The sequence below is a fragment of the Dendrobates tinctorius genome, unplaced genomic scaffold (genome assembly GCF_039654945.1).
Source record: "Dendrobates tinctorius isolate UK_male_01 unplaced genomic scaffold, ASM3965494v1 ptg000221l, whole genome shotgun sequence".
Taxonomy (NCBI): Eukaryota; Metazoa; Chordata; class Amphibia; order Anura; family Dendrobatidae; genus Dendrobates; species Dendrobates tinctorius.
The window spans coordinates 72,748-82,838 of record NW_027361888.1 but is presented as its reverse complement, the minus strand read 5'-3'; positions in this window follow the sequence as shown (position 1 = coordinate 82,838).

Genomic DNA, 10,091 nt, shown 5'->3' with positions numbered 1-10,091 from the left:
CCCATATCTATCAATCTATCTATCTATCCCATATCTATCTATCTGGGCCGGACTGGGACAATAAAGCAGCCCTGCCACGCAAACCCCACCAGCCCACAAACTATAACACTCCTCACCCTGATCAGTGAATTTTACTTTACTTTGTCGTGCCCCTCACTCTCCTTAAAGGAGATATTTGAAGAGCCACATGTGAATGACGCCACAGTGCGTATGATCGACCACGGCTGCATTTACACGTTGCTCTGCAGACCTCTGATTTTCGGGAACATAGGGGTCCCAGCAGTCGGATCTCCAGCAATTTGAAAGTTATCCCCTCTCCATAGGAGAGGGGATTACTTGGGATTATGCATTTAAACCGCTTTTCCAAAATTTTATTTTTATTTAGCCATAGTAATATTGAAAATAACACATACCACAAATCATAATGCACAGATACAGTAGAGAAATATAGGTATACAATGCCAAAGATTTCACTTCTTATATTACAAGAGTGATAACTATTGTACATTCTATAATAGGTCATAAATCAGTCAGTATAGTCCTCTATACACTATTATGGGCACCACATAGTGCTCCATACAGAATAACATGTCCCATATATTGTATATTGCTCCATACAGTATGAGCCCCATATATTGCTCCATACAGTATAATGAGCCCCATATATTGCTCCCAACAGTATAATGAGCCCCATACCTTGCTTCATACAGAATGGGCCTCATATAATGATCCATACCGAATATGATGGGCCTCATATAATGCTCCAAACTCCAAACAGAATGGGCCCCATATAATGCTACATACAGTATATGATGGGTCCCACATATTGCACCAAACTCCAAACAGAATGGGCCCCATATAATTCTCTATATATAATGGTCCCCATATGATGCTCCAGTATATGATGGGCCCAATATATTGCTCAAAACATTTTTTAAAAAATCTAAAATCCTCACCTCTCCTCGCTGACTGCTGCTCTGCTCTTGCGTTGGTGTCTTCTGGCTGTCTGCACTGTGACTGTTCAGGCAGAGAGTGCACGGACATGATCACTGCACCCTCTGACCTGAAACATCGCAGTCAGAAGATGCGGCAGCTGAGGAGTGGGAAGAGGTAAGCATTGCAAGTGTTGAGCAATCTGGGGAGGGGAGGACTCTATTAGCCCATGTGGCAACATTTCAGTTCACAGCAGAGAAAGGTTATGTTATGGATGCAAAATGTTCCATAGAGGCCAATAAAAAGTCTGCCCCTTTTTTCACAACTTATCGGAGTTTATATATATATATATATATATATATATCTCACAGAGATCACAGGTGGGCACAGAGATCACAGGGGAGCACAGAAATCACAGGGGGAGCACAGAAATCACAGGGGGAGCACAAAGATCACAGGTGGAGCACAAAGTTCACTGGGGGGTGGCACGAAGACAGTGGGGCACAGAAATCACTGGAGGGCACATAGCTGGAGGACACAGATCGCAGAGGGGTGTGAGGAACTGAAATACTTTCCCAGCACAGATGACTAGCTACCTCAATTTATGTTGTATTTACATGCAATGACCTTATCTGGTGGGGGAATATGTGCCTTTCTTTCTCTCGGCAGGGGGGCCACTTGGGTTCACACCACTCCAGACTGGCCGGAGACTTCACTGGCTGTGAATTCAATGTACATTGGTGAAGGGGGTTGGAATGTTGGATTTGGTTAGGGAGATGGGAGTAGAGTTGAGAGACTTGATGGGGGAGAGCAGTTGTATCTGGGGATCTGAAGCAAAAGGAGCAGAGTTAAGGCCGCTCCTGGAACCCATGAATGGACTATCGAACTTGGAACTAAGTTTTCTCGGGCTTCGGTCGTGAGATCTATATTCCCCTAGGAATTATCCCATGGACTATTTTTACTAACTTGTTGCTGATCCCGTGGACTGGGGGCATTACATTGGGGTCATCTACCTGGACTTACTGAAATGCTTGTATGGATACAAATAAAACTTGTTGCATCGTTAACCTGCCTAGGTGATTACCAACACCCACAACTCTAGATCTTCACAAGTGGTGGCAGCAGTGAGATCACCTATCTCTGAACAGCGTAACAGAGAAAGTTACTGATGGTCACTTGGCAGAAGAGAGGGCAGACTCCATCTACAAGAGACTCAAGTAGGAGCAGCTGAGAGCCCTGTGCTCTGGGAGAGAGCTGGGATGGTCGATGGCGGACAACCAGATGGCCCTAATACAACGCTTGGATGAGTAGGATCGAGAACACCCACAGGAGGAGATCAGTCCAGATGTAGAAGAGGACAGCCCAGTGGATGGACAACAGCCGCGGGCAATCATTCCGATGGCAGAGGATCGATTGACCAATTTGGGGCGGGTGCTGGCTGCGCTAGGAGAGCGGGCCACAGAAAGAGAACGGGCGGCTGTGATAAGCAAATATCTGGGTGTCCATGTAGCCGTAACCCCACCACCCTCTGCGCAGATGACAGTGGATAACGGGAGAGGGGGACCCGCATCTTTGAGGTACCGGGACATGCCACAGTTTAATGAAGACACCACGGGTATTGATGACCATCTTCGATTATTTGAGAACCTCTGCCTGCTTCATGAGGTGTCCATTGAGGACTGGTCGAGATTTTTGAGTGTTGGCCTGACCGGGAAAGCCAGAGAAGCTTTTAATAACTTGTCTTCTGGGGATCAGAGGTGTTACGCTACCATTCGCAGCGCATTACTGGAGAGGTATGCCGTCACACCTGAAACCTACCGGAGGAAGTTTCGGGAGACTGAAAAGCCCAATGCAGATACGCACCGGGAGTTTGCCAACACATTCCGTACAGCATGTGCTTGGTGGATCGAAGGACTGGGAGCTCGGGAAGCTGAACATGTCTTGGATATATTCATGCGGGAGCAATTTATGTCCAAGCTCCCACGTGACCTAAAGGAATGGGTGGCGGATGGAAAACCACGGAGTCTGGAGGAGGCTGCAAGATTGGCTGATGATTGGTTTGCCAATCGTCCAGGGCGGTGTGGGAGAACAGCTCTGGCAAGTCTGGAACAGGGGCTTCCCGAGAGGCCAGCGAGACCCATGGTCCAGCGAGAGGAGGAACTGCGAGGATTTTGTACTCTACAAAGAGGGGGAGGTCTCCAAAAACCCCAAGTACGGCCAGCATCAGGGCGAGGGGGATTAAGCTGCCATAACTGTGGACGCATGGGACTCTTCACCAGGGAATGCCGGGCCCATTCGGGTCCACGTCATCTGCATTTCCAACCTGTGAACAGTGTACTGCAATGGGTCTGGAATGCTGGGGGCGAGAAAAGAGGGGGAGGTTTCCCAAAACTCCAAGTACAGCCCACATCAGGGCGAGGTGGATTAAGCTGCCATAACTGCGGACGCGGGGGACACTTCACCAGGGAATGCCAGGCACATTCGAGTCCACATAGCTGGAGGAGAATCTCTGAACATTCAGACAGCCTGACTACATTTAGACTGGGGACACAGCAAGGGAATGGTGGATGTGGAGGTAGTGCGACACCTACCTGTGGATGTCTTGCTGGGCAACAACTTAGGAGCAGGGTTGGTGTTCCACTGGACCAGTGGAACAACCCAAAGCCAAGGACTCATTCCCGCTGCATCAGAAGACCTTGACATGCCAAATAACCTCCCGCCAGTGTGGGAGAGACTCTGCCAGTGTGGGAGAGACGGCAATGCTGATGGACTATCGAGACAAACTGAGGAAGCCACGAACTCTGATAATTGTTGTCAGAAGAAGGATAGTCAATTTCATGAATTGGAGCCAAATACTTGCCATGCTGGAAAAGTGGGGGAGGAATGTGAGGAACTGAAATACTTTCCCAGCACAGATGACTAGTTACCTCAATTTATGTTGTATTTACATGCAATGACCTTATCTAGTGGGGGAATATGTGCCTTTCTTTCTCTCGGCAGGGGGGCCACTTGGGTTCACACCACTCCAGACTGGCCGGAGACTTCACTGGCTGTGAATTCAATGTACATTGGTGAAGGGGGTTGGAATGTTGGATTTGGTTAGGGGGTTGGGAGTAGAGTTGAGAGACTTGATGGGGGAGAGCAGTTGTATCTGGGGATCTGAAGCAAAAGGAGCAGAGTTAAGGCCGCTCCTGGAACCCATGAATGGACTATCGAACTTGGAACTAAGGTTTCTCGGGCTTCGGTCGTGAGATCTATATTCCCCTAGGAATTATCCCATGGACTATTTTTACTAACTTGTTGCTGATCCCGTGGACTGGGGGCTTACTGAAATGCTTGTATGGATACAAATAAAACTTGTTGCATCGTTAACCTGCCTAGGTGATTACCAACACCCACAACTCTAGATCTTCACAAGGGGAACATAGCTGGGGGCTACTTTCATAATTGTCTGGTTCTTGAGGCCTCCTTCCTGCGTCAACCATGATACAGCCCCTAGGGCTAATGTTTTAGAGACACTATGTCTATGCCTACACATTGGGCAGTGGCAGTGGAACAACAAGGACAGTAGTCCAAGCTTTATAATTGTGAATCCCTTGTGATGATGATGATGGGTGGCTTCTTCCTGCGTTAATCATCACACAGCCTCTAGGGCAGATTGCTCTCCTTACACCACTTACACACTTAGCTGTCAGAAGATCGCCTCCATCATCACTCGCTCTTACGGTACTTCTGATATATCACTGGCACTGCGTAAGTGGTGTACGAGTCCCGCTCTGCCAGCAAAAAACAAAGGATTTCAAATAGTGTTTGTACAGTCTAGTGAAGCAGTGGTGTAAAACCACTCGTGCAGCCCCTGACCAGGTGCCCCCATGTTATATACATTTGTTTACAGCATACTTTTTTTAACATTTGCACATTTTTTAGCCTTTTCCTCAGCCCCCAGACCGCTTTGTAGGGTCCAGCAGACAATTACTCGCATTTTCCATTGACTATCATTGGACTCGCTACTCGTACCGAATACCCGAGTATTATGGTATAATCGGTACGAGAAAAGCGAGTCCGAATACTTCACTACTCGCTCATCCCTATTCAGTACATAAAATAATTTGAAGTTACCATAATTAGACTCAAAATCTTTTGGAACCATTTTTTCATTGAAATAAAGAGAGTGCCTCCTGATTTTTGAGCATTTACCATCCTCTGTGTGTTGCTTGAAACAATCCATCAATTACGCAATGGCAATTCAGGTGTCATCATACTGAAGGGTGAATTAGATTTAATGTTTACTGTGTTTCTATAGTCTTTTCTGTTGTCAGGATTTCTATTTCCTAACTGTGAAGTACATGTTCCAGTTTACAAAGTAAAATGCATGAGAGTCAAAAGATTCATTTTATTGATAATATCCCACTGTCATCGTCTTATTCTTGCAATAGTTCGAGCCTGCCCTCAGCAGTAAAACAGTCTGGTATAAGAAGACCAACACTCCATTTCAGCCCGCTACACCCAGTGCTGAGAAAATTGTTGAAGCAGTGGTAAGTTTGCTTGAAGGAATTCCCACACTTTCAGTGATGGATTTAGATCATTCCGGTGAAGCATCAGCTTGGAACCATGTTCTGTCAAAATTATATCAGAGTGGTAACAAAAAGAATCTATTAAAGTGCTATAAATGTTGGAAATTTCACCCAGAAATTAGACAGAAAGTAAGTCATGGGAAATCTGGCCAACTGGTAAAAAAGAACTTGCTTCAGCCAAAGTTTCCTTGTTAAGAAAGAGTTTACCAACCTACTTTTGACAGATGAGTTTAAAAGTTTATCTAATGATATGTCATGCGCCGTGAAAGATAAACCAGCTCTTTGTGGCCTTCAAAACCTTGGAAATACATGTTGGGTTAATGCAACTATGCAGTTATTAGCTAGGAGCAACATTGTGAAAGTGTGCTTGGATTGAGAAATAACGAGTACGTTTTGTGGAAATTCGTTGTACTTACATGCGCTTCACTTCCTCTCCCATCTGAGGATGGGTGATCACACTGGAACAGTTCACCTGGAAAGTTTCTCAAAGATGTTAGCTCTGCTTGTCATTTTGTTGACGGCACACAAAATGATCCGTGTGAAGCCTTGTCTGTTGCACTCCATTGTCTTTTGGAAGGAACGTGTCATGAAGCAGAAATACAGAAATGTACAAATGTTCATTGTGTGGCTTGTGTGGGAGCGTTCCAGAAAGAACCGCATGCATCATTCTGAACCCAGGAAATACACAGACGTCTGTACCACAGTTATTGCAGGATTCAGTAAAGGATGAAATGATTTCTCAATGGATATGTCTTGGCTGCCATAAGAGAAGCCTCAGTAGGATCACAGAGAAGTTTCGTAATCCACCGGAAAACCTTCTGATGCAGGTAGCCAGAAATGTGGGATCTTCACAACAAAGGAATGAATCCACTGTCTTCATTGACCATGTTTTGTCGTTAAGCAGCACAGGAGCTGACCAGGACATGGAACTCAGTTAGGCTAGTTTCACATTAGCGTTTTTTTACGCAGCGCATCGTGCGCATAAAAAACGCAAAGAAAAACACAAAACAAACACGCTTTTTTTAGCGTCATGCGTACGCTGATGCGTCAAAAAACGCAGCGTTGCTTGCGTTTTACATGCGTTTTCGCATGCGTTTGTGTTTTTATGCGCATGCGTTTTTAGGTGTGACATATTTTCCATTGTCTAGACCACATTCCAGACTTGTTTACCTCAAAAACGCATGCCCAAAAAAAATGCAAGCGTGCGCAAGACCATGCGCACGCATGCGTTCCCATAGACTTCAATGTGTTGTTTTTGCGCATTCCGTGCGCATGCGTTTTTTTGACGAGACAGGGTGGACCAAAAAATGCAACATGTTGCGTCTGGCGCGCCTGGCGTGAAAGACAAAAAAACGCATGCGCACGAAAGCGCAAGTGTGCGCAAGACCATGCACACGTCATGTTAAACATAGGGGCGCAGTGCGCATGCGCACGGGTGCGCACGATGCGCTGCGCACAAAAGCGCTAATGTGAAACCAGCCTGTTGGTGCTATATTTCGTTATGGCACATCAGCTTCAGGCCATTACATAACTGTGGATTTCGACAAACAACATGAAATCAATGTGTTAGATGATGCTTCTGTTAAATGCTATCAAATTACAAACTATGAGGAAAGTATCCAGAAGAACTGCTGTGTGCTGTTGTATGAAAAATTTCTAACACCTAGTAATCCTGATAGCCATTCATGGTTTTCCTGAAGCACTGCACAACAGTGATTCAGAAACGTCACTAAGTAATACTGCGGTAAGTGACGAGAGCAGCATTTATGACCCTTCAGCAACTGAAGATGCAGGGTCCTCAGCATCAACTAAAGTCAAGCCTTATGTTCAATCTACTGTGTCCTCTGCTTTGAAAGAAGGTCCTTCATATCATGGTTTCCCTCAAAGGAAAAGAAGTTCTAATGTCCTCCCTGAAACATCATCCAATGAGAGTGATTTGTCAAATCCAGTTTTCCAAAATAGAAGTAAAGGTGATGGACACTCATCTTCTGACACAGGAAATCAGGATGTAACAAAAGATTGCAAGCTTCGTTTTGTACATTCAACACCAACCTCTGATCAAGTTCAGAGTGTCTATGCAATTCGCCATCACAAAAGGATGCATCCTACTGTAGCATCATGCTCATTCTCTAGTAAAGAAGAAAATTCATGCTATAAAAAGACCCCAACAGCTAAAGACAATGTTTCATCTGAATCCATGCTAATTACTCAGGAAGAAAATTCCATGCTGATCACGGAAAAACGAGAGAGACTGTCATCATCATCATCATCATGGAATGGCAGTGTCTACGTGAAGGTGGAAGAAACCCCCCAAAAAAGAGTAAAACCATTGAAGCCCATAGCACAGAAAACTTTACTTTTCTACTAAGTGAATGTGAGTAGGAGAACATTAGACCAAAAAATGGGAAGCGGTTGATTGGAGACTGGTGCAGCATGTTTTATGATAAAGTGAGAGAGTTTCGGCCACAGTGTGCATTGAAATTTTATTACAACCAGATCAAGAAAACAGGATCCCGAAAGCGAAGGGCCCCATATCTAAATGTTAAAGCATGCTGCAGAGTTAATGATTGTTCACACTTCCATTTTCGTATGGACCAAGAACCTAATCTCTTTCCACTGAAAGTGTCTGTTATTGCAAATAAATAGTGCACACATTCCAGTTTACGAACAGATTCAGATGTTCAGTCTCGGAACTTGGCAAAGTCTAAGAGAGAAGAAGCCGCACAATGCGCTACACTAGTTGGTAGTAACTAAACTTACCACGACCATGAGCATAAAGGAAATGACGTGTAAACTGAAGCTGGCAATATACCAGACATTAAGAATCGTCATGTGTTTCCACAAGCAGCATATGAAGCAAAATTAAAGCGGAGACTTTCCTCTAACTTGAAGACACTGAAGCCTCCAGACTATATACCAACAAAAGCCAAACTCAGTGGGTGCATTCAGCTGAAGCCAGGTAATCCATTCATGTTAGCACTCCACAGTGAACGGCAAACTCGGCTCTTCAAGGATTACGCAAACTTCCATGAGCGTGCTTTATACTGTGATGCCACAGGTTCGCTTACAAAGAATGTACACCGTGAGAAGAAAATGCTGCATTATGCTGCAGTGCTTGAACATCCCAAGAAGGGTCAGCCACCTTTACCATGAGCAGTTTTTGGCAGATGAACACAATGTGCCTGTTGTGTGCTTCCTGTTGAGTTACTTAAAAAGGCACATGCATAGCACCTGCTTGAATGTCACCGTTTCGTGTGGTTACTGATCATAGCTGGGCCCTTCTACAATCTATAAATGTGTCATTTAACCAAATGTCTATTTCTGAGTACTTAGATTTATGTTGGCAAATCATAACAAAGCAGAAATGTTGGAACCCACAGACATGTTTAACCCCTTAACGACCAGGGGTATTTTTGGTTTTGCATTTTCATTTTTCCCTCCCCTTCTTTCCAGAGCCATAGCTTTTTTATTTTTCCACCTATATGGCCATGTGAGGGCTTATTTTTTGCGGGATGAGTTGTACTTTTAAACAACACCATTGGTTTTACCATGTCGTCTACTCGAAAACAGGAAAAAAATTCCAAGTGCAGTGAAATTGCAAAAAAAGTGCAATCCCACACTTGTTTTTTGCTTGGCTTTTTTGCTAGGTTCACTATATGCTAAATCTGCCTGGCCATTATGATTCTCCAGGTCATTACGAGTTCATAGACACCAAACATGTCTATGTCCTCTTTTATGTAAGGGGTGAAAAAAAATTCCAAAGTTTGCTAAAAAAAATGTAAAAAAATTGCGCAATTTTCAGAGACCCATAGCGTCTCTATTTTTCATGATCTGGGGTCTGGTGAGGGCTTATTTTTTCCGTGCCCGGGCTGACATTTTTAATGATACCACTTTTGTGCAGATACATTCTTTTGATCGCCCGTTATTGCATTTTCATGCAATGTCTTGGTGACCAAAAAAACATAATTTTGGAGTTTTGAATTTTTTTCTCGCTAAGCCGTTTAGCGATCGGGTTAATGCTTTTTATTGATAAATCGGGCGATTCTAAACGCGGCGATACCTGATATGTGTATGTGGGCTTTTTTTTTAGTTTTATTTTGATTGGGGCGAAAGGGGGGTGATTTGAACGTTTTTTTAAATTTTTTTTATTTTTAAACATTTTTTTTAACTTTTGGCATGCTTCAATAGCCTCCAAAGGAGGCTAGAAGCATGCACAACCCGATTGGCTCTACTACATATGGGCGATGAGCAGATCTCCCATATATAGCAGATTTACTGCTGTGCTTTCAGCGCCTTCCACCGGGTGGCGCTGAAAGCCATATGCCTGGAACAACCATAGAGGTCTCATAGAGACCTCTGACTATCCAGGCAACATGACGCCGACCCCTGATCACGTGACGGGGTAGGCGATGACGTCATTTCCGGCCTGGTGGCCGGAAATGCTATTTAAATGCCCGCTGTCAGCTTTGACAGCGGGATTTAACTAGTTAATAGGCACGGGCAGATGGCGATTATGCTCGCGCCTATTGCGGGCACATGTCAGCTGTTCATAACAGCTGACATGTCCCAGCTTTGATGCGTGCT